The sequence below is a fragment of the Heliangelus exortis genome, chromosome 2 (assembly GCF_036169615.1).
Source record: "Heliangelus exortis chromosome 2, bHelExo1.hap1, whole genome shotgun sequence".
Lineage (NCBI taxonomy): Eukaryota > Metazoa > Chordata > Aves > Apodiformes > Trochilidae > Heliangelus > Heliangelus exortis.
The window spans coordinates 40,035,470-40,060,436 of NC_092423.1; the positions used below are offsets into that span (position 1 = coordinate 40,035,470).

Consider the following 24,967-nt stretch of genomic DNA (forward strand, 5'->3'; position numbering starts at 1 on the left):
TTTTCCTTCACTGATTTTCTTCTGCAGGCTGTTTGGTGCCATTAGTTCAACAACTGTGTTCAAAATGGTGTTAATTTTGTCCTAAAAGTTGTATTTATAAAACTAAATTTTTATAAAACCTGAAATCTAAGGAATCGCTGTACTTTCTTTTTAAATTTCAGTTGTTTGCAAGCTGGTAAATACCCTCTGGCAATACCTGGGTTCCACACAGCAGCAGTTGGAACCTATGTTTAACAACATAATTAAAACTAAAACTGCTTCTGTGTCTTTTCATGGACTTTGTTGCTCAGTGCTGACCAAACCATCATTGCTTGAGTTTTCATTGTGTAGGCAGCATCAGCTTGAGGTCATCAGGCTGTATGGTTACAGTCAGCAGCAGAGGCAACAGAAGCCTTGTGACATGTAGCCCAGCTCTGAAAGTGGCATTCAAGGCGTTTGGTCACTTTGGCATCCATGGCTTGGGAAGTTTCTCCTGGACAGTGTTCTTAATAAATGTGATACTCTGTGGTCCCTCTCACACCCTTACAATATTTTATTCAAAATGCAAGGTTTGTGCAAAGCTCTTCTCCCTGGTTATGCTACTACAGCTCCCCATTCAGGAATTCCCCCTCTGCCTTCTGGGGGAGCTTGCTTTTCTGAGTGCTTCTGCTCTTTTCTAATGCAGTATGAACGGCATAAATGAAGAAAAGAGTTTCTGTTTCTTATGATCACTTCAGTTGAGAAAAACACCAACTTTTGAATGGAATCAAAAAGCAGCTGACCGGTTTGGGGCACATACGGCTGAGGAGGGATATCAGGGTGGTTCTTCCCGTTCCCCTCCCCTTCTCCTAAGTGTGGATTAAATCACACTCGGTAAATAAAAAATGCGATTTGTGTGCCTGGTCACATCTCATCTACATCCTCGCAAGCGCTAGTAATTTTGTAACGATTTAGCGCACACACCGGGGGTTCGTGGAAGCGGTCCAGAGCGCTTCTAACGGCTTGGATCTAATTAGTCATTCGAATTGTTTCTTTTTAAATAAGACTCAGAGGAACACGCTAATTTTAGGATGCCGGGGTGTGGCGGGGGGAGGCGGAGCGGGGCGTTTCTCTCCTATCGGAGGAGCCCTTCCCGAGGCTGCGAGCACACCCGGGCATGGCGAGGGCTCCCTTCCCCTCCCGCTGATGCCCTCAGGGCCGTCGTGGATGCGCCGGCCCTCGGAGGAGCCCTCCATGGCGGCACTCGCACTTGGCCCCAAGGTCGCCCTCGGAACGGGGCAGCAGAGACAGCCATCGCTCCCCCCTCCCCGAGCTCCGAGGCTCCCGCAAGGCCTCTGGCGGATTAGCTTCGCGCCTCGCCCCCTCCCCCGGGGACCGCCTGCCCTAGATGCTTAAGGGCGGCTTAGCCCGCGGCTCCCGTCCCCACGTCCCCGGAGGGACCGGATCGGGCCGGGCCGGGCCGCGCCCCACCTGTCCGCCGGGCGCCGCCCGTGACGTCATGGAAACACCCCCTTGCCCCGCCCCAACGGCCGAACAACGCCTCCTGGTCACGGCGGGGTGGGGGGGGAGCGAACGGGTGCTTCCCATTGGTCAGCAGCGCTGCCGATCGAGCGCGGTGGTCCCGCCCCCGCTCCCTCTCCTGGACGTCCCCCAGAAGCGGAGCCGGCGGAGGTGTCGCTCCGCCCGCCTTCACCCTCCCCGCCGGGACCGGCGCAGGTAGAGACGCTCTTTATGGTTGCGGTTGTCGCTCCCCTCCGACTCATTCCTCCCTCTTTCTTGCTGGCTGCGGGGCGACGCTACCCGAGGGACATGGCGGGAGCGCCCGGAGAGCGGTAGCTCGGCCGGCGGCAGGTGAGGAGCTAAGGGGGGCTTGAGCTGCGGTCGCTTGCCTGGTCGCGCCGTAGGGATGGGGCAGCGAGGGGAGGGTGGGGGGAGGTGTGGTGGGGCGCGCCCCCCGGGTAGCCGGGCGGGCTACCCTTTGCTGGTGGTCCGCGGGGCGGCCGTCGCCGGGTGGGAAAAGTGGCTTTTTTTACCACACAAAAAAGCCTCTTTCTCTCCCGGCTCACGACGAGAGCCCCGCGGGCTGTCGGCCGGGGCGCGGGCGGGCGGTTGCTGGCGCAGCGTCTTAAGCCCCGCGCCTCCCTCCTGCCCCGCCGAGCCCCTCTGCTGTCACCTCCTGCGGCCCTCGGGGCTCCCGGCCCCGCTCTCACAACCTTGCGCGGCTGTTCCGGGGTGTCCGCCAACTCCCAACACCTTTCCCTGCTTCGGGGGGAGCGCTGCTTTGAGTGCGTTTGACTCCTCCCGCTGTGCTCCCTGTGGCACCCCAGATGGGGCGAATACCGGAGGAGCTGCGGTACCCCCCTCCCAGGCGGCTGCTTCCCAGCGGAGAAGTGGCAATCGCCGAGGGGGTGGGCAGGGTAGGTGTCCCCGCTCGTTGTGTGCTCTGGGAGCCGGTGGCTGGGATATGCAACTTCAGAAATCTCGGGCGTGTTTGCAAAGCCCCCGCTCTTGTCTACCTCCGTGCTTCTCTGTGCTCATGTAAAAATAATAATAATAATAGTGATGATGAGGATGCCACCATTATTTTTTTTACTTCTTCCTTCTTGACGACATCTTCAAGAAAGCAGGTTAATTAAATCCAACCACTTAAGTTTCTAGGCTCATTTAACTTCCATTTGATGACAAATTAGGCAATATGACCATTTAAATACTCCATTACTTGAAAACTGGTACAGTTCACTGACAGTGAAGTACTCTTCACTGACATGTGCTGATTTATTTTTACTAGGAGGCTAGATATGGAACGGCTGGAGAAAAGGGCAGTTAAGAAATTGACTTTTTCCTTGAAAGGTAATTTGTCTGCCTTACACCTTTGTTCTGGGCCTGTAATGATGGTAACTGTTTTTTTCCTGCTCTGCTTTCTTGAGAAGAGACACAGGGAACAGCTGGTTGTTTCTTCATCCCTCGACTTTAATCGATTAATCATAGAGTTCAAAATGTTCCACTCTACTTAATTTCAACAGAGCTTGTAAGTCTGGTTTGGGTATTTAAAGCAAGTTTTTTTATGGTCATTTTCTGTAAAGCTCTGGGTAACAACAGTTTTCATTTCCATGAGCTTTGTTTCTTTTTGAAAATATTAAAATAAAGAAATAAATCTATAGTAATGCTCCGTAGTCTGTACTCCCAATTGATTAAATATTTTCCCTGTGGTTCCTAGTTCATTTTCAAAGCAATAGCATTCACAGTTCTTCATTCTGATTCTTTCTTTACTCTGGTATCTCCCTTCCCACACACTCTGTTAGGCCCATTTATGCCCTCCTTTATTTTGTATAATATCTGCATTTGCATGCTGGAAAGGTGGGAGGGGAATTTTGGGGGCTGGAGATGCGCTCTGCATATGAGTGTGCATGTGTGTGCACGGAGCAGTTGTTGGGCTGAAATTACCAGCATGTTCACCAAGGACAGGAAACGATGGTGAGACTCGTCTGGAGTCTGCTTATTGCAACACTGCATGTGTGGCTAGCTCATTCACTTCTGCAAATGAAAGTATACTGCATTTTAGACAGAAATTTGTGTCTGGGGTTTGTATTTATTTTTTTTTTTTTTTTTAGCCATGTGTATGTAATTGTAAAAAATTGGGTCTAGCTCAAACCACAGCTGCAGAAAACAGATGCATGTCAAACTAACAGCCTTTCCTCGTGTTGCATTCTGTAGGTTTTGTTACATGCTGTGTAGAAAAGTAGGGTGGAATAATGCAACAAAATGAAAGAAAAAAAAAAAGCTTTTCTCTTGAAAAGACAATTCATATATAAATTGCTAATGTATTTTAGGCTTCAATTTGATGTAATGTGCATTTAAAAAAAACGCAGTGATGAACAAGGCAGCAGAATAAATATGTGACTGCAGTTATGTTGTACTTTAATGTGTCAGAAGCAGCACAGTATCTGTATCAGCGTAATTTGATTTTATTGAGGTTGATCTCAGTTGCTTTCAGTTATGTTAAGAATTGACTCGCCAAAGGCACAAAGTTCTGCTGGTTAAAGGGTAGGAGATATAGGTACTGTGATACACTTACTTAGGTAGTAAAGAAACTTCTAGGAGAATCTAATTGCCTTTTCCTGTACTAAGTTTCAGAGAATAGGGTGCAGATATTGTGAGATCTGGCAAACAACTCTCCAAACTGGGACTAATGTATTTCTCTTACCAAGTTTGCCCAGCTCTGCTCTTTGGTGTGCTGGTTTTCCGTGTCTGTCTTTGGTGATTTTGATTGTGTTCAAGCAGTATGCTTTATGGGACAAAGATTGTTTTCAGTCTCCTGCAGCTGTCACTCGTGGTGCAAATATGTAAATACTTAGAAATTGTGCCCCAGAATACATTCTTTTAATTGCTTTAGCTTCTCATTTATCTGAAGGACAAGGTTTTGTGTATGTAACATTCTGTCCTGTTGTGGGTACTTGTACTTATTCTGCTAACAAAATATTTCCTTTAGTTAATGGTTGGGTTCAATGGTCTTAAGCGTGCTTTCCAACATAAATGATTCTCTGATGTTAATTTCTAATTACCTCAGAGTGAAGTTTTCTGTCTGCCTTCAAGGCTGAGTGATGTGGGTGTTGATGCTAATGAATATGACAATCTAGGTAAAGTTGGAAACATAATCACTAAGAAAAGCACAGCTGTGGGTCTGATCCTGGGAGGCAGGATATCCATTAACTCCTCCTTTCAATCTGTTTTAGCTTGTTGCTCATGCAAAGTTCTTGAAGCTGCTTGTGACTTTCACGTAGTACATATGTTAAAAAAGAACAGATTTTATTATAGATAGAGTTATGACATGAATTAACACAGTCTTGGAGTAGTGGGTTTGGAGCTCGGTTAATGTGGATCTCATGGCACATTGCTGCAAATTGTTTGAAAAGATTTTTTAAAAATAGTTGACAACAACCTCAGCAGCAGAAGAAAAAATCTGCACTTATTTTCCGATTTTATGTATTTAGGTGTCTGAACTGAGAATTTTAATTGATCAGGGTTTTTTCTGGCTGTGTTTGTTTACAAGGGTTTTAATTTTTTATTTTTTATTTTTTAATATGAGTTCAGTGGCAATGTTTGCCTTGTTAGTAAAAGCAGTAAGTGACCTAAAAAGTGCCAGCTGAGACCGAGAAACTCATTGGGTCAGCTCAGCCTCCAGTGTCCTGCCTGCCTGGTGTGCCAGAACAAGCACTGAGTCAGTGCAAGCTCCTTAGGGCAGCAGTCACGCGTTGGTGGGGAGCACAGAGCACAGCAGTGATTAATCCTATTTCAGTGTCTGTGTGCTCCATGGTGCAAAAAGACAAGAAATAAGAGTTGAGGCTCTTCTGATCTGGAAGGTGCTAAGCAATTTTAGTAATGCCTGTTTGCTAACAATTCAGTCTCTGGCTGAAGGTTATTCTAGATACGGCTTTTGAATCTCTTTCTGGGGACAGTAAGTACTGATAAGCATGACTTGACAGGAATCCCTGTTATGTTCAACAGAAGGGAGGAAAAAGAGTGAGAACTGACTTTCACTGACCTCTCAGCCCTAAGATAAAGTAGTGCATTGTGAATTGCTGCAAGTTTTTAGCTCTGAGATATCTCCGAACTTACTAATTGTATATCTGGCTGTAAGACAACTTGACATAAAGATAATGGATGCCTAATAGCATCTGGTAAGTCACCGAAGGAAGGCTGCAGATATTATTCTTTGTGTGCCTCTGCTTTTCAATTTTGTTTTAAGTTTAAACTGAATTTGAAACATCTTCCCTTTGAAGTTGTTGAATAGCATATCAGCCGAGCTATGCAGTCCTTCTCTGACAGAAAAAAATGTGTATATGTCTGTGTTTCTAGATTTCTTACTTTTAAGGTCAATTTTCAAACTACAAGTACTAGAACTGACGATTCCCTCTTTAGTCTTAAGTTGTGGAGTTTTGATGACTGAATCACTTAAGTTGGCAAACACAGCTGCTGCCATGTCAACACTTAATTATTTCCTTTTGGACATTTTCTTTGGCACTTATGTTCATGATGGTGTGCAAACAGATCTCCCTTTCTCCTGCCTTTCAATATAATGGGAATTACAAAGATTTTTCTTTTGATTCATATTCCCATAATAGCGACTTTTTAAGGGTTAGCTTCAGATTCTGTCTGCATGTTTGTTGAGCTGAAACCTAAAAACTGTCACAGCAAAGGTACATGGTGCTGCAATTGTCATGCAGCACTTATATTTTTGCTGCTGTTCTTAGAATCAAGACAGTAAAAATGCAAAATAGTAAAGGTGAGAAACTACTCTTTGTTTTTACCAGTGTTTATAGCTATTTTGTGTTTTATGTGAAGATATCTGTTGGATTCCAGTAATGACTTTTTGCTAGCATTAGGAAAATTGGAAGCACTGGGTTTTCTGGCCATCCATTGTATGACGAATGTTTTTAGGGCAGAAGTCTGAATGTAGTTGTACTCTTCTCTCATCTTAGTTTCTGCCAAATCTGTTGTTATGGCTTGTGATCATGCTGCAAAGAGTCTATCAAACGCCATCTCTTATCTGTTGCAGTGATAACTTAGGTCACTTTTAGGTCCCCTCTCTTTGATCTGACATATGCAACTTTTTCTTATGTTTCTGGAGGCTTTTTCTAGACATGATGAACGCATTGTTACTGTCCTGATTTTAGTCTTTTCCATTTTCATGTAAGTTGCTGTTGAAAATGGAAGAAGCTGCTGGTCTTAATGGTTTCAATACACAACAACTATGTGGTTATACTCCATTTGCCTTACATGTTTACTTCTTTCTGCCTGGAGAGTAGCTGAAACCACAGAAGAATTTATGAACAGCTTGTCAATTGCCAACAGAACCGTGTGTGCAGGGTACTTGATCCTTCTTGGTGCCCAAGCCATCTGTGTCACTATTAGTTCTGCTTGCTTCAGAAGGTGAAGTCCTGCCCTCCAGGTTTTCCCATGAGCAGAGTAGGCTCTCTGTCTCTGGCAGTACTTCCTTCCATCTCGCCAACTGCTCACTTTAGAAAAAAAATCTTTGTTTCAATGTCTCCCTGTTCTCCAAGATAATTGCATTGTCATTGTGTCTAGAAAAATAGCCTTGAGGAGGGATAGCAAGTTTCTTCATACAGTTAGTTGCCCAAGCAAAATGTACAGTTTGTATTTTTACAGAACTTTTGCTGCCCTATCTGCAGTGACAATAGATACCTTTGAAACCAGCTTTAAGTTTTACTGTCCAAAGGGTTCTGAGGCTGCCTTAGGCTGTGAGACACAATAGCAGTGTCTCCCCTGAACATGATGCAGAACATGTCCTGTTCATACTGGCACCTGGGACTACACTGGCTGCCAACTGCATTACTAGAAAAGAAGCTTGTTTAACAGTCTTACAAAATAGTGTATTCACTGGGGGTGAATGGTTCTATAATTTCCTGTTATATCCTTGTGATAAATGCAAGTTCTGAGATCCCCTAGGCAAAGCTTTGACATCATAAACTGTGAATTAAAGTGCAACTTATAATTTGTGGGGGAGGAAGGTGTAAATTTTGCTGTGAAAGTGAATTGGTCACTGACATCTCATGTACTTTAAAAAAAAGAAACAGCAAGTGTCTGTTAATGTTCTGTGGTACTGCTTGAGCACTTGAAAATAATGAAATGTAAATCATCAGTAGCAATAGGGATCCTGAAGTCAGGCTAGTGATTACTGCCTGCATACTGAAGAGCTGATGAAATGAATTGCAGAGGATGTGGGCTACTGAGCCTTTGCTAGTTTGTTCAGATGACTGTGGTAGGAGTTGGTGATGGCTTCCTCAGATTCCCTCCATTATATCTTGATGCTTGGGGAAGGCAGGCGGGCAAGCTGGTTCTTGCCAAGAGAGACCTTTATACAGCTTTGTAACTGTGGTGGGTTTCCCCCCTGCAATTGTGTGTATGTGCATTTGTGCAGCTCAGTGGCACATGACTTCTCATTCTCAGTTCTTAGGAATTATTTAGCTAGCTGTTTAGGTACCAGATGTTCTAAGAACTAGAATCATAAAACTGTCTGGGTTGGAAGGGACCTCAGAGATCATCAAGTCCAACCCTTGATCCACTACCACTGCAGTTACCAGCCCATGGCACTGAGTGCCACATCCAGTCTCTTTTTAAATATCTCCAGGGACGGAGAATCCATCACTTCCCGGGGCAGCCCATTCCAATGTCTGATCACCCTCTTCGTAGAAAATTCTTTCTAATGTCCAACCTAAACCTCCCCCGGCACAACTTGAGACCGTGCCCTCTTGTCTTGCTGAGAGTTGCCTGGGAAAAGAGACCAACCCCCCCCTGGCTACACCCTCCTCTCAGGGAGTTGTAGAGAGTGATGAGGTCTCCTCTGAGCCTCCTCTTCTCCAGGCTGAACAGCCCCAGCTCCCTCAGCCTCTCCTCATAGGATCTGTGCTTGAGTCCCTTCACCAGCCTGGTTGCCCTCCTTTGGACCTGCTCCAGGACCTCGATATCCTTCCTGAACTGAGGGGCCCAGAACTGGACACAGTACTCAAGGTGTGGCCTCACCAGTGCTGAGTCTTCTCTTTTTTTTTTTTTTAAGCAATTATTTTACCACCTCAAAAGAAGCAGGCTGCCTAGCATGCATCAGGCTATTTGGAACTAGCACTGTTGCTAAAAATTTTCTTTTAAAATAAGTTAATGGAACAAAAAAATAGTAAGAAAGAGATTTCTTGCTAACTTTTTTTTTTTTTGCTAGTAAGCAAGAGTGATTAATAAGGCTTTGGTCTACCTTGATGCTGTAATGTCTTGGATACTTCAAACACCACTCCAAACAGCCATGTTTAGGTTTCTTAGAAGGTAACATTCTTATAGGGTCTTTGTGACTTGTAAAATAGGTAACAGGACGGGACCAGAGCTAATGGACACTGAAACAGAGGAGGTTCCTTCTAAACACTGGGAAATATTTTTTTTTTTTTTTGCTGTGAGTGTGATTTGAGAACTGGCACTGGTTGCCCAGGGATATTGTGGTCTTCCTCCTTGGAGGTATTAAAAAATTGTGTGGACACTGTCCTGGGCAACCAGCTCCAGGTGGCCCTGGTTGAGCAAGGGGTTGGGGATCAGGTGACTTCCAGAGGTCTCTGCCAACCTCGACCATTCTGCAATTGCAGTTGCATATTTTGAACTTTAGTGTAGTGCAACTCTGCTCTTCAAAATCTGTTATTTCGGAAAAGCCAGTCAGAGTCCTGGTGTTCTTTTCCAGTCTTGTCTGGACCTGAACTGAGTCAATAAGCAGCCTTGTGCTTAGGATACAGGTTGTCTTTCATACAGCAGGCTGCAGCTGCTGTTGGAATAGCTCCTTGTGGAGGATTGGTGGTGTCTGACTGAATTTGACTTGTAGAACTAGAACTAATGGTGTTTGCTAACTTGTTGATGCTAAGGTCAGATAACAATTTGTACATGAAGAGAGAGGTATGTAGGCTAAATGTAGTCCTGTTATTAAACTCTAGTAAAAACCATGTTAGGAAAGAGTGTTGATATTCCTTGTTTGTTTTCTGATTAGGGTCAAACAATGGAAGGAAAAGAATTTAGGTGTTGGTCTAAAGGACTTTGTCATATCTTGGCAAGAAAGCTGTTTTGTTTTTGTTTTTTTTTTTTAAGAAATTAATTCAGTAGGTGTAGTCTTAAAAGCATCAGCAAATACTATTTACTGAATAAAATGATGGACAGCTAATATGTATCATTTGCCTCCTACTGTGGTATCTGTACCACTGCTGAGTGAAGCAGGCACACAGATGGGTTTTGATTCCTGGGCTGGGTATGAGAGGCTGTTTTACCATATTACTCTTAGCCTTCTCTCTCTCTCAAAAAAAAAAAAAAAAAAAAGGCAAATTAAATCTGAAATTTGGCTGTTGAGCAAAATATTGGGCCAAAAATTAATGATAGATTCTTGTCTTCCCTAGCTGAATGGTACTGGAAATTTTTTTTACTGAGTCATCTTTCAAGGAAGTAACGATTCGAAGCTCATATACTATTTTAACAGCTGCTTAAATTCAGGAAGTATAAAACCTATTCATTCTTTCCTGTTGTTTAGTTTTGTTGTGGTTTTGGTTTCATTGTTTCTTTTTTGTTTTTTGTTTGGTTTTTAAAGAGTTGTATCACTTAATTCATTTGCAGATTTGCTACTGTCCTTCACACCGAGCTGTATCATCTGCAAGGCATTAAAGCCAGAAGCACTCAATATTATGATAACTTTCTTACACTGAGGCTCACTTATGGAGTATCTTCCAGGGATTTGAGAATCTCAGATTGTTGAGGAAGGAGAACTTGCTGAGATAAGGAACTGCTATTGTGAATAAATAAAGTTCTTCGCTTTTTATCTGATGTTCAGTTTGTTTTGTTGAAACAAACTAACATCCCATTTCTTAAAATAAGAATAAAAACACGCTGCTGAAATCATATGATTTCATTCAGTTTGCTGAATAAATATGGAACTTCATTATGGAACTTTGAACATGTTCAAAGATAAAATGTTAGAATTTTCCACCAGATAGCTGAATCATAGGCATCTCTCCAGACATGCACAGAGTCAATTTCTTGTCTTATTTTCCTATCTTTATTGATACATTGTACTGTACTCTTTGATGTTCAATGGGATCAGCATTTCCACTTGAAAATCAACAGCAGAGCCATTGCCAGGATGTGACCTTGGCAGGTAAGACATTGTTTGCTTGTTTTTTTGTTGGTTTTTGAGGGTTTGGTTTTTTGTTTTGTTTTGCTTTTTTTTTTTTTTTTTTTTGTAAGAAGGAAAAAAAAATAACAAAAGTGACCATCACATGCGTGCAATTGCTGGTGTACTCAAGATCTTTTACTGGTGGTAAACTTATGCTTTAAAAGGTTAAATTTCAATGGTAGGACATCAAAGAGTATTTTTAAATGCATACAGGGCCATTGTTTTTATCAGGCAAGCTTTAATAATCTCCTTTTAGTCCTAGTTGATTAGTGTGATAAGATGAGCAGGGAAGATGCAACTTCTCATTTATTTCTAGCTGTATTGTCAGCCATCTGTTTGTAAATATGGGGCTTCCATAATTCCATAGCAATTTAGTGGTAGAACAGTGGCTGTATCTCAGTGTCATAAAGTGACTGAGTGTTCACACTATGGGGAAACATTTGTGGGGCTTGTGTGTGGTGGTGGCTGCTTCCTACTGGAAGAGGCTTAGGGAATCTTGGTTTCTGAGGCATGTCTTGGCACTTGAAAGCATCGACCTTTTCCTACCTGTGGGTGCTATTTCAATCTTTGTAATCTAAATGTAATGACAGTTTGTGTTGAACAACCAAAAGTTCCTTGCCAAATGAGTTGGCATTATTTACTTTAATATGACTAGGAAGCATGATTAACATAAACACACTCTATTCAGGATGAGAGCTGTTGGGTTTTTTTTCCCCTCAAACTATGAAATACCAGTTCCGTGTACAGAGCCCTTCTGCAAAAGGATAATCTTTGCTTGCTGTTAAGTGACTTCTGTGTTCTGAGCCAAAAAATACATATCCCTTGAATATGAGGTAGATGTAACACTTTTCTCACTATGGCCTGCCTCCCAGCACTCACATCTTGCAGAGCTTGAATTTTTGAGAGTTTTTAATTTTTAATAGAATTGCCTAAGTCCACAAGTGCATTGCCACTGGATCCACCTTGCAATGGGTTGGTTACTTAAGAAGAGAGAATGAGTAGGCTGTGCATCTGTCCTGCATTATTTTATCAGTGAAAATCATATCTTTGTATTAGCCAAGCCTAATGCATTTGCAGCTGAGAGGAAGAGTGGTATTTGGTAAGGGAACTAGATTTTTTAATGTATATTGGTAAGAATAACCTTAATTCTCACTTCTTACTCTGGTTGACCAAACTGGTTTTTTACTTACCTGTGGTTCTTTTTGGCCCTTTCTCCATTTGAAAATAATGGAGATGATTTGAGTAAATACAGGCAAGTCATCTTATGAAACTTCTTTTCCTGCTCTGCGAATGCCACTTAAACATTTGCATGCAAGAATGTTTTGTGGAATGTAGGCGTGCAAACAAAAGTCACAAGGCATATATTGGCTGGGCTTGTGCTTGGATTGGCTTTGTTGAAGAAAGGAATTGAAGAAAAATGTTCTGATGGCCTAATCCCTCTGTGAACTGTGATGTTGAAATGCTTATTTCTGTGTATCTGAGTCCAAGAACTCTGGAAACTGAAGTTCCTTTCAGAAAGGCACAGGCATGCAAAATACTGACATCAAATCAAGAGGAAAATATTGACAAACTTCATTGTCAGAATTGAAGGAGTAGAAGCTACGTGTGTCTGGTAGGCTAAACATAGATCCTAAAAAATAGAGTTTGTTTGATCTGCCAGTTTTTGAAAGTAATGTTCCTTTAAAAAAACAAAAGCTTTCTTCACAGAAGAAATACATATGACTGAGTAAAGCTGAAGTGATTTCTTTGTGTTAATGGGAACTTTGAAGTATTAAGGCAAAGTTAATTTGCAGTCCAATAAGTAGTGACACTAGTAATACTGAGAAGTGATATATAAAGACTTTCTTGCTGAAAGTGGCTGTGCTAACACTTCATGGGACTGAAAGTTTTTGGGATACTGATGTTCATTATTTGTGGCCGTCAATGCATTTGGATGTTCCCTTTTAATAAGTGACCAAACATTATCTTAAAATAGTCGGGACTTCCCTGCTTTGACTAAAATTTTATTCCAGGATTCTGGCTAAGTGTATCTGTGGTAAGTTTGTATGAGCTGGTATTGTTCTGGGTAGAGCTGATATTTTCCTTCAGTGTTTGTAATAGCATTCTGCATTCCTTCTGGGCCCTTGTAAACTGGTTAACTTCTTGTTCTGCCCATACCAGGGAGCCTCTCTTTGCCCCAGTCAGCTTAGGAGACTTGCTCATGGTATTCACTTCAGGACAATATTCTGCTCTCAGTCTTCCTTGCATAACCTTACAGTGATCTTGGGTGATATTTTTTTTTTCCTGACCAGATTAGAGGCTTGCAGTGCCTTGCACAAGGAGTTTTTAAAATTTTACCTTATATGTCTCTGTAGGAAATACTTTATGTCAATGGGTTGCTTTTTTTGTCTTTTCAGAACTTCAGCAAATGGGTGATGGGGTGAATGTGTAATCAGCTCATACGTGCGAGTACTTTCCCCTCCATGGTCACTTCCAGCTATTGGAACAGAACTTATTGTTTTACTCAGATCCTGACCTTGCCTTCACGACTAATGAACTGCACTCTCTTCTCCACTTCTGTTCCTATGGTTCCTCTCATTTAGTGTTCTACTTGTTTTGTGTATCAGATGTGGCTTTTTGTCAGCAGCAATTTTTGTTAGACCTCTCAATTTCCTTGTTCTTAGTAGGATTGTTAAAAAAACTAACCCCAATTGTTATAAATTATCTCTTACAGTGATCCATGTCTAGACTTTTTTTTTTTATCATCTTCTGTAGCTAGTTACTTAGTTTCTTTGCAATTCTACTAAATAAGATGCTTGTCAACTTTATTAATTTTTTTATGCCCCTGTTGTCTGGTTCAGATCAGATCTACATATTTCTGTCTTAAAAAAAAAAGTCAACCTGTTACCATTGACTTTAGTATTTTTTTCTGACTCTTTAACATAATCTGATATCTGGCATATTACTGATTGTAGTAGGGATGATTTCTTATTCCCTTTTCTTCCATTACTTGTAATTCCTGACATCATGGAGTATCTCCCACTGTTCTTTTTGTCTGCTTAAAAAGGATGGATTATGGTTTTTAAAAGCTGAAGCTGATAGAATAATTTGAGAATCCATTGAAGTTTTGTTTGCAACTATATGCACAGTTTAATCTCCCTTTCTGTTCAGAAGTCTGTAGCAGTATCATCTGGTTTCTTCAACTCATGGGCAGGAAGCTGGTACTTTTGATTCCATGATGGGTGTGATAGCCTCCAGGCCTGTTTCACAGTAGACATCCTGTCTTTGTTTCTTTACTAAGAAATTTTCACTGCCAGGTTACTCTTCACTTAGTTTCAATGTGTTTGTGAAGAACTTCAGTTTTAATATGTTAAAATACTTTTTTTTTAACTTTTAACCTTAATCCTGTACTTTAACATGAGGAGCAACTTGTTTAATCATCTCCTTCCCTGCCTTTTTTGGAGGGGTGGTAAAACTATTTATCTAGTTAGGCCTTTTTCATCTTGCAAGTTATCTACTCCACACTGCATCCCATGAGGCGTTTCCAGATTTGTTTCTGCACATTTAATGAAGCAAAAGCTCAGCATTATCAATTGAGAGAATCTGAATTCCTCAGTCTACCTGACTATTTAAACTATTTCCTTTTGCTTGTTACTTTAGTCAAGATAACCTCCTGTAATGTCCAGTTGACTGTGATGTATTCTATTCTAATAAATAACCAACCTTGGTACAGATTTTTCTTGGAATCTACTGCAGACTCACAGCATTCTGAGCAGGACTGTCCTTTTTTTTTTTTTTTTTTAAAGTGTGGTGTGTTTTTTTTGTTTGGTTGGGTTTGGGTTTGGGTTGTTTTTTGGTTTTTTTGCTTTAAATTGATTCTGTTCATTCTTGTGTAGTGGTGTGTTTGTTTTTAATCCATCACTGTTTTAAGTGGTGTAGATTTGTACTATCCCTATCTCTACTGGCTTTTTTGAATAGTCTGTGTTTCAGTATGTGTTTTGGCCATTATGACTCTACTTTCCCTGTGGTTTCAAGCCTTGTGTTAATATCTAATTCAAGTTCATCAGTTCTGTAGTATTGGCCTCTTATTTTTTTTTTCTTTGAAAACACTTTAAAACCTTTTACCTGGGCATGCCTGTTGACCCGGGAAAACTACTTGTCTGCTTGACCCCTGGTCTCATGTGTTTCAGGACTTTCAGTCCCTTATCAATCAATCAATCCAATCAATCAATCAATCAGAGCTATGAGGCTGTGGCCAAGAAGGACTCTTTTCCCTTCCCTAGTGCAGTGAGGTTAGATGTGGAGATTGCATGGGTGCCAAACAACTTTCACTTCTCACTTTCAGATGTAAATGCCTCTTTGGGTGTGTCACTTTGTTTTAGAGGGTCAAGGTCCTTGACTCGTGAATGAGACTGAATGGTCTAGTGTTTCACCCACCTTTTTCCATCCTTGTTATTTTAATGTCTCTATCACATCCCTTGAGATACAGCTGGATCAGTTGTTTGAAGCCCTGCAATATAAATAATCTGTAGATTCTGCACCCTCTCCCTGTTGACTGTAACTTAACCCTGAACACCCAAAAAGAATATAGCTTGAGATAGCAGAGAAATACATAAAATGTAAAGAAGGGTAAGGGCTGATATATGTGAATCACTTGATTACATTGTTAAATCATTTGCTTAAATATGACTTTATATCAAACATATATAAACATTGCATTTAAGTGAATAATACATTTAATTGAAAATGTTTATATATCATTTTCTTTCCCCATAAAGTCACAGATGAAGTAGCTGTTGTTAGTTTTTTTCAGCAGGTATTGTTACAGCTGAGGCAGTTTTGTAGGTCACCAGATGTAGAGAAAAATAAGTAAATAAATAGATTCTGGAATTTGTAAGCATCATAATTGGCCACATCTATTTTTTTTTTTTTTCCTCTGTGGGAAAAATTCTCTGAATAAACTTAGTGGGAGTAGGCTGTGGCTTCTGCAGGATTTATTTATTCTGATGGGTCTTGTTTTAACATGATTGCTTTTTAACTTTCCATGAAAGTTTTGTGACAGGCCTCAACTGTCCTGAACTGAGGCTGATTATGCTTGCATTTTTGTTGTTGCTGTTGTCTTTTGGCTTGGTTTTTTTTTGGTGGTTGTTTTTGCATTTGTGTGTTTCTGGAAAAGATAAAGGTGTTGTACTTAGATGTTTATAATTATGGAGAGAAGAGTAAAATCTCTCCGCTATTACTAGTGCCAAGAAAACAAAATCCTCTTTTTCTGGTATCTTTTCTCTCCTGTTAATCCCCTGATCCAGACTTAGTGGACAGACACATAATGCTACCAGAGCTGCGTGCTTACTTTCCCACATTAATACTGTGGTTGCTTTGGCTGATCTCCACTGTTCTTCCATTTTTGCCTGGGAAGGGGTTCTACTACTTTTTTAAAAGGCAGCATCTTTACTCGCTGCACCTTACACAATGATTTTAAATGTAAGGAGAGGTTGGTTGGTTCTGGAGACCTGTGCAGCCACACCTGGCTCACACACTCTTTAAAAACCTGCCCATGTCTGGTTGCCACTGTTGAAGAACAGAACAGCTGAGTTGGGAAGAGTTCTAGATTGCTCAGCTCTGATTGTTCTAGATTGCTCTGCCCAGGGAAGTGGTGGATTCTCCGTCCCTGGAGATATTTAAAAAGAGACTGGATGTGGCACTCAGTGCCATGGTCTGGTAACTGCAGTGGCAGTGGATCAAGGGTTGGACTTGATGGTCTCTGAGGTCCCTTCCAACCCAGCCAATTCTATGATTCTGTGGTTCTCAACAGTTACCACAAAGCATTTGGGGTATACGTATGCATAGCAGATACATGATGTTGTGGTGTTTTTTTGTGATTTGGGGGACTTGGGCTTTTTAATTTTTAAATTTTTTTATTTTTAATAAACATCTGTTGTGGTTGACAAGGTTTTAAAATACAAATGTCTTCTGTAAGAGTGAGAGATCTAGTATATAAAGTGCCTCTAGTACTCATCCCTCTTCTTGATGCTGTTGTCTTACTTCAGAAGGAAAAATCTTTAATGGCAGTGAGAGTCACGATTTTGTGCTTTATCAGAAGTGGATAAATGAAGTCTGTCTATGCCTTCACTGACAGCAGGGAGCTTTGCTGTTCTGTGGCAGCTCAGCAAGCAGTAGAGCAAGGATGTGCCATTGCAGTGCACACCTGGAGGCTTGCTTTAAAGTGTCTTAAGCAACAGATAGACAGAGTTCCTTTATCCTGTTTTATCCAGTCTGGTCTGTACCTCAGAAATGGTAGTTCATAGGACAGAAAAAGCTGTGGCATGCTGCCTCTGGTCTTAGTGTAGCAGGTGCTTGCTGGCAGACCTCCAGCTGGCACTGCCACAGCATAAAGATGGGCAAACCTGGAGTCTTAGCTGGCCCATCTCCTCAGCTCTAATGTAGCATTCCATAATTCATATGGTCCTGATGGATACTCTCTTTTCCATAAGTAGCCTTACTCTTTTCCCCTCTCACCAGAGCAAAGGATGGAGAAGTCCAGAACTCTTAAGAAAAACTGAGAGGCTGGAACTACTGAGAGGTAGAGTGCACAAGCCCAGCAGGAAAGGGGGAAGAGAGTGTGCAGCTGGGATCTGAGGGGAAGTGGAAGGACTCATTGCAGCAATGGCTATTTTCTTTATTTTTAATTTAACTCCCAGAACTGTATGTAGGAAAAAATGCAGGCCGGCATCATTACATAATGATCTCTAAAATGCTGAATCTGTAGAACAGATTTCTAGCTGTCAGCCAGATTTTCTGCCTGAAACCCATTATCAGCTCGAAGAGGGGAATCAAAAGCCTGCTACATAAAACTTGTCATTAACACTTTTGGAAATCCCTATGGAGTATCAGAAGGCAGTTGGAGTGCAGCAGTCTCTGTTACCACAGCAGGTTTTGGACCCTGTAGTGTACGTCGTGCCACTCCAATGGCTGCAGGAAAGGATCATGCTACATCATTCCTCCTCTTCCTCCTCTGCCATGCCTAGCTAGGGGGAAGAGGAAGGAGTATGTGGGTACCAGGGCTGCTTGCTGGTGAAGGCCAAGTCTTGACTGGAAACCTGGGGCCAGCACAGTTCAGTACAGTCTGCTAACGAAGCAATGAAATGGCTTCACTCGAAAAGGAGCTGGTATGCATGTTCCTCTTGCCTGCTGTTACTGGAACCAGGGAATTGGAGTAGGGATGCAACTGGTCTTTGGAAAATAGCAGATCTGAATGAGTGTTGGAGACTCTAAATCATCTTAATGGTTTCTTACTGTGGTAACATGTGACTGTATGTGCCTTTTTCTATGGTAAAGACTTTTCTCTCATTGGAAGATGGAGAAGCTGAGGGGGAGCTGATAAATTCTGAAAGCTATGCTTAGATCAGAGCAATTAAAGCTAGCACTACATAATGACTTCTGTAACTAGCTTACCCATCATGCAGACTAAGATTTCTAATGTTTGTTTCAGTCAGACTTGGCATTACTGACTGCTATTGCTCACATGCACCAAACTCTGAATTTTAGAAGGCGTATCTATTGCAGGTTGTTTCAAGCAAGCCACTTGCTTTGATACTCTTCCTTGTCACTTTTTGTTCTCAGTTCCATTTTCAGTGTAAACCAGCATAACCCTATCTTGCTTCCAAAAGGAGTAGTTTTGTTCCATGCTTCTGTGTGCAGCTACCTGATTGTCTCTTTTTCCTCCCTTACATGCTGGGAGCACATTCATGCAGTGAGCTGATTCAGCAAACAGTGTGGCTAAGAATCTGGCATTTTCCCTGGTTATTTATTAACTGGATTCATATTCCACTCCATAGTCATGTTGCTACTGGTTTTATTAGGGGTTGCAGCAGAAGTGGTTAACTTTGAGAAGGGAGAAATTTGGCTAGTTCCTCCTCAAGAATTTACTTCTGCCTGCTGCAGATTGACACCAAATTACATTCTGTTGCCATATTGGGCCTTGTTGCACTCCTGGTAGCCCTTTCCAGAAATATTTAGAAGTTAGTAACTTCTTTGTGTCTGCTACAGTTCAAAAAACTTAATCGTAGAGTTTTTAAAAGATCAATTACTGCATGTTTTCGGTTTTGTTGTTTTTTCCATTGGGTACCAGATAATTAATTTCCTCTGTTCTGCATTAAATGAGCATCTCTAAGATTCTCATGTGAGCTGTAGTCACCCACTGTGAGATGTTTATTGTTCAGTTTTTCCTTCTATTCCAACAAATCAGGCTCTAGAATTTCTCTGTCTTTGAGTATGTCTGTAGTGTGTATGCGTGGATTACTTTTTTATTTCACTGTCACAAAAAAAAAAAGTCCTAAATCAATCAACAATGTAGTAAAGCTGGTCTGCATCTTTTAGATTATTTTGGGAAGTGTGCACTGGTATTGCAAACTATTCAGAAAAAAATCATATGGGTGCCTTTCTGTGCTCACATATCAGACTAGATCACTATGGCATGGTGTTCTGGGGAGCCATTAGGAGTATGGGACATTTTTTTTAACAGCAAGTTATGGGGGAAACTTTACTTTTGGAGGAGGAAGAATTGCTGTATGTGCAAAAATGTGAAAAGATTATGGAACAACAGAGGCATCATTTGGCTTTATGGGGTGGCTAAGTGGTTGGTACAAGCCTCAGCTCCCTGACTGACTTCTCAGATACCCTTAGAAACCATTCAGAGTTGAAGGCCTGTGCGTTTGGCTTGTCCTAGGTTGCATGGAGTTGATGAAATGTGCAGACAATGCTAAACTCTTACACAGGGGGCTGCACAGTAAAGTGGGAAATTCTTGCTATTGTTTTGGGTAACACTTGGTTGCCTGAAGATTTTGAGATTGAAATGGTGGAAATGGCAGCTCCCCTCTCCTGCCCCACAGTCTGTGGAGTTCCTGCATAAGGTCTCAACTTGTGGACTGTGTTGAAAAGCTCAACTACTGTTCTTGACTTTGGAATAGTGATTTTTTAATTTTTTTTTTCCTCCCATTTTTAAACCTGTCATATATATTGGAGTTAGCACAGAACTGCTGTTGGCTTCATGTTCCTAGGGCAAGAGAACACTTAGATTGTGTTCCCTTTGTATCTGTCACTTCCCTCTGGGATCCCTACTGTTTCAATATGATAGGTAATATATCTCTGATAACTAACATAATTGTCTCTATCAGATTTTTTTTACCTATTTCTCTCACATTGTTCATGTAAATAACAAAAAGTATTAAAGGTACTATTTTTCAAAGCTAGGTATAATTTATTTTTTTCGAAGGCTTATCATAAGGTCATTTTGGTTGTCTTAACCATGAGAAGTTTTTAATAGATGATTAGTTAGAAGTTTTAAATGTAGAACAGCCTAATTTCTGGGTTACTGGGAAAAATGCCAGCCACAGATTTGGGAAAGTCTGAGTAATAAAATTGTAAACCTGGTTCATCATTCAAATATGTTATTATTTCTGTTGCGTCTGCCCGCTGCGTGTTCCTACAGGCTAAAAATGTCAACAGGCTCTTACGTATAGAGCTCTTTTAGGTTTCTAATCTTAAAAGGCACAAATGAAAGAACTTTACATTATTATAAAGTATCAAAGCTAACATATCAAGTGTTCTTTCTTGATTTAGTTTTAAAAATTCCCACCCTTAATATTTGGATTATTATTAAAGATACACACGTTCCTACTTAAAAAAAAATCTAATCCTAAAATTAGATCACAGATGTTTAGACTCCAAACCAGCTGGGGGTGGTGGCATTTTCAGGAATGTTACAAATAGAAGAAGCAAGGAATTGAACTTAAACATGAAATTAGGAGTTATCAGATGTAGACAACTGATAAGAGAAGGAAAAAGTACTGCTCAAAACTCAGTGAACTGAAAAAAGGGAGATTTCCTTTTTCTTTGGAAAATATGCTTTTACTTGAAGAATACCACTAAATAAGAGCAGTATGTCAGTAACTCAAGAAATGTTGAATTTGGTTCCATTATTGAAATGAAGCTGTGTGGTCTATTGACCACATATAGAATTAATAACTAAGCAAAAATATAGAATTTAACTGGTAAAGCTGTTATTTAAATCAAACAAAACCAACAACAACAAAAAGAACCAAAACACAGTGGGTAACAGTTTTGAATCTAGGGTACAAATACTTTGAAGAAGAATTGTTTCCCCCACAGACCTTGAAGAAAGATTAAGAAAGCCTCATAGCACCAGAGGTAACTTTTAATGATGTGCTGTTTTTTATAAACAGTAAATGATACATGGCTCAGAGACACTTGTTCATCTGGTGACACTTGATTATAGACTTCTGGAAAGATTATTGTCAAGCTGATATAGGAGCTGCCTCTGCATCAGAAATTCAAATTTAATACTTGCAATAAAGCACCATAGAGTCTATGAATATAGAAGCTAAACTATTGATCCTTTTTAGCTCAAAATGGGCACCTTAAACTTTGTAATAAGCCATTTCTGTTTGGGAGTGTTCCTGTTGTACAGAGAAGTCCTGCAGGCTGCTAAAACTGTAGAATTTGATTGTCTTCAGAAAAAGTGCACTTAATTAAATGTCAGAACTGGTTGGTTGTTTCAAAGCAGCAGCTGAGTAGTGGTAGGAGTTTGTCAAAGGGTAGTACCCCTGGCACCTCTTTCTGTGAAGGAGTCATCTTTCTTTGTACTGACAAGATGTTTGAGTGGAATCCCTACACCCTCAACATAGAATTACACACAGTTCTGGATCCTCGAGGTAAAAAAAACATTTCTGCTACAAGGTGCATTGCTCTGTTTGTGTGATAGTAAATTAAAACTTAGTTGTGTAGTTATATAGGAGAATGTTAGTAACCTGAACTTCTAATATATATGTTTCAGGAAAGGAAGATGTAGCTGTGGATGCTTTAGTTTAGGGAAGTATTTTGGGGGGACACACCAGGAAAAAAAAAAAAAAAAAAAAAAAAATGTCCAGGTATTCATATATTGTAATCCATACCTTCCTTGTGCTTTCCAGTTATGAAGGGACAATGCAGGAGGAAGTTTTATTTCTTATCTAATTTTCTGTTTATTTTTCAGATCCAACACCAGACTCGTGAGCTTACCACATCTTACCTAATTGAGCTGTTCAGACTTTCACTGCTGTAGAAAGAAGAGATTTGGATTCTTCATAGTTGATACTGACACTACACGCTCTCACTGTAAGTCAGTCTTCTTTATCTCATGGGTATGGTGCCCTCCCTATAGGAAAACAGAAGAAAGCTGGAGAGAAGTCATAAACACTGATGTAGCTGATATAAGGGTTGTATCATTGTTAGCTGTGGCTGCTTTAAGCACATTAACATCCACGTATGTGTTCAGCTTCTACAAACTAGAAGGTGAAAAAGAATCTGAAGAAGAGAGTAAGGAATGGAAAATACTTCTGCTTGGTTTATTTGTACTGGTAGGTACTCCCATACTGCTCAATGGGCTCTCTCTGGGAGGCACACAGTTTCTGTAGGCTCCTTTTACCAGGTAGCACAGTTTATCAAATATTATTACAAAATAGTTACCTGATTATGTTGGAAGTTTTATGTTTAAGTAGTAAAGCAGTGCTTCGTGATAGCCTAATGACTTTCCAAAAAATTCAGTTGTACTTGGCAGAAGGGAATATAGACCTGCCCCACCCTAGATGAGGCTATTTTATTTACTGAGGGGGGTCCTCTGGAACTGTGAAAAAGTTAAAGCCTCACTTTGCTTATCCTAATCTTTCCAGTGCAAGGATGTTCTCCATTGAAAGACATCTTTGATACTTGCCAAACGGAAGGGTGGTAATTGAAGGGGACACAAAACTAACAGTTTGAAGAGTTGCAAAAAGGGAAATTTTCATTCTTCTACTGTAGAAGAAGGCTGAAATGAGAACTAGTATTTATCTCAACAATAATATTCTTGTTTTCATACTGATGTAGTACCTTCCTGTTGGCATGTGTTCTTGGAATGCATTAATAATTTGTAATTTTTTTTAGATATATTAAGCCTTGTATTTATCTCAACAATAATATTCTTGTTTTCATACTGATATAGTACCTTCCTGTTGGCATATGTTCTTGGAATGCATTAATAATTTGTAATTTTTTTTTTTTAGATATATTAAGCCTTGCATTAACGCATAGTGTAATGTCACTGAATAGCTCTATGTCTTTGAAAAAGGAAAGTAACAGTAACAGTATTTGGTGCTCTAAGTGAGTTCACCCTATAGTGAAGTTACCTTAAATTCATTTTTACAAAGTTGAAAACTTAATTTATGGCTATAGAAGTGGTGAGCTTTTAAGGGAGTTGTTTGCTGCTCTCTTGAATGGAGAACATAGTGAAGGAATCCTCATTCCTCAGTCATCATAAATTTCATATAAAACTTAACAGAACCCCTCTGTATTCCTTCATTGGTATTTTCTTTCAGTTTTGCCAACCTAAATTCCAAGCTTAGTTCTTCAGTAAAAATATTATCATGTAGGTTGGGTTTTGTTTTTCTCTCGCTTAAACAGAGTAAGTCCTGTGAAAGGTATTCAGTTTAACTTTGTAAGATGAATATTTGCAGAAATGCTATGCATATAATTAGCTCAACATTTTCTGCTGGCTGTCTACTAACTGTCTTACATGAGAAACTTATTGTACAGAAGTAGATTCTGTGCTAAAACACATCATTTAGTACTTCCTCCAAAGGAATATGACTTCAATGTTCATATACTTGTAAATGAAAAAGTAACCAACGTGCACTACCCTGCCTCTCCATTGTGTGCAAACTCTTTTCTGTAAGTTTAAGATACTTATGTCAGGTTAATTCCAGAGTGTTTCTTATGGATTTAGTTATACTTGCACAAACTTGTTCAATGGATAGTAGCATAAGTAGATATTCCCACAAAAAAAAAAAAAAATGGAGAAGAGAAAAAAGGTGTTTGGTAACTTACTGTCTTCTAGTTGCTACTGAAAAAAATACATTTTGTGTTACTGTTTAAGACTAAAAGTATATCTGAGCATCATGGAGGGCATTTATGGAAAGCAAGAGGGAAGAACCAAGATAACTTTACCTCATTAAAGCATAACTTGTAATTTTTAATTTTTGTTGTGAGTACTTTGGTCTTTAACAGATGATAATGTATTATACAGAAACAGTTTGAAGCAACTGGACTGCTGATCTGGTATGGTTAGAGAATGAAGTAATTTTTAAAATTTGAGTCAGCAGAAATCAAATGCTCATGAAACTATTAAAAGGTGGATCAAACATACAGGCACTGTTTCATTAGTACAGCACTGTAAACAACTCATAGCTTACATGGATCTTTTTAGGGCAAGTTGACACTTGAAAAGACCAAATGTGTCAAGCAGATGTTGGGCTTGAAGTGGATTGAAAAGGTTGTGAACTCCTCAGCCCAATGGTGTCAAGGCCCCAGACCTTCCCTCCTGCAGTAGAAATACTGTAGGGCTCTGACATGAAAATTTAGATGTTTTGAACAGTGATTGCTTCCTGCAGCTACTGCAAAGTTTCTATGTCTGGGTGGCTTTCATAAATAGTAAACTTCTGACAAAATTTAGCTTATCATAATGAAATGGAGATGTGAAAATATAAACAAATTAGACTATGTTCTCTACCCCTAAAGGCTAAAAATGCTGAATACCTCTGTGGTTATTTAAATTCAGGTATTATCAGAAAATTATAAAAGTGTCCCTAAATCCAGAATTTTTTTTTTAGTTGGCTTTAATCTTTTTGGATGCTTTCATTTCATAAGGATATGGAAGCAGTAATTCTCATTAAAACCTAATTAACTACATGTGGGTATTTGGTAGTAAATTTAGCTTAGCAAAAGAAAGTACTACACAGACAGCTGTACATATTTGCTTAATTAAGTAGTAATTTATATAGCATCACATATGTCTAATTCAGAGTCTTTACAGTTTTTATTAGTCTGGGGAAGAATTAAATAAAAATAAATTTGCATTGTGTTTATGACCTGTAGTGAACTTCATTTCCATGGAAACTGCTTAGGATACTGAAAAGTAGTTTTTAAATTAAATTTTAAAATGTGCAACATATGTAAAACTAACTTACTGAAGCAGAAATGTCCAATTTTTCCACTTCACTGATTTGTTTCTGGTTATCCTTAAGACATGTAAAAGCTGTTCCCTTGCACAGTTGCTATTTTGTTTATTTATTAGATGAAGAATTAGCAGTCTGTGTGAGCAGTATATATCACAGACTCAGACCTGAGTAAGATGTTGCTATATAATTTTCATGCTAAGTTTCCAGAGCAGCCTTGATTCCAAGTGGACAATTCCCAATCTTCTTAATCCTGCGGTTA

General features: G+C 40.1%; 1 protein-coding gene across 7 annotated transcripts in view; it reads left to right on the forward strand.

Annotated features, from left to right (window-relative positions):
• Nucleotides 1–1,516: 1,516 nt before the first annotated feature.
• Nucleotides 1,517–24,967, forward strand: part of OSBPL3 (oxysterol binding protein like 3) — an 84,832-nt gene continuing 61,381 nt past the window's right edge. For 2 of the 7 annotated variants that reach the window (XM_071735685.1, XM_071735684.1), the window contains exons 1-3: nucleotides 1,518–1,830; nucleotides 2,768–2,829; nucleotides 21,714–21,835. The gene's annotated coding sequence lies outside the window, so the exon portion shown is untranslated. Of the gene's footprint in view, nucleotides 1,831–2,767; nucleotides 2,830–21,713; nucleotides 21,836–24,967 lie in introns of all 7 variants that reach the window. The other 5 variants (XM_071735679.1, XM_071735683.1, XM_071735686.1 and 2 more) reach the window with 5 other exon arrangements.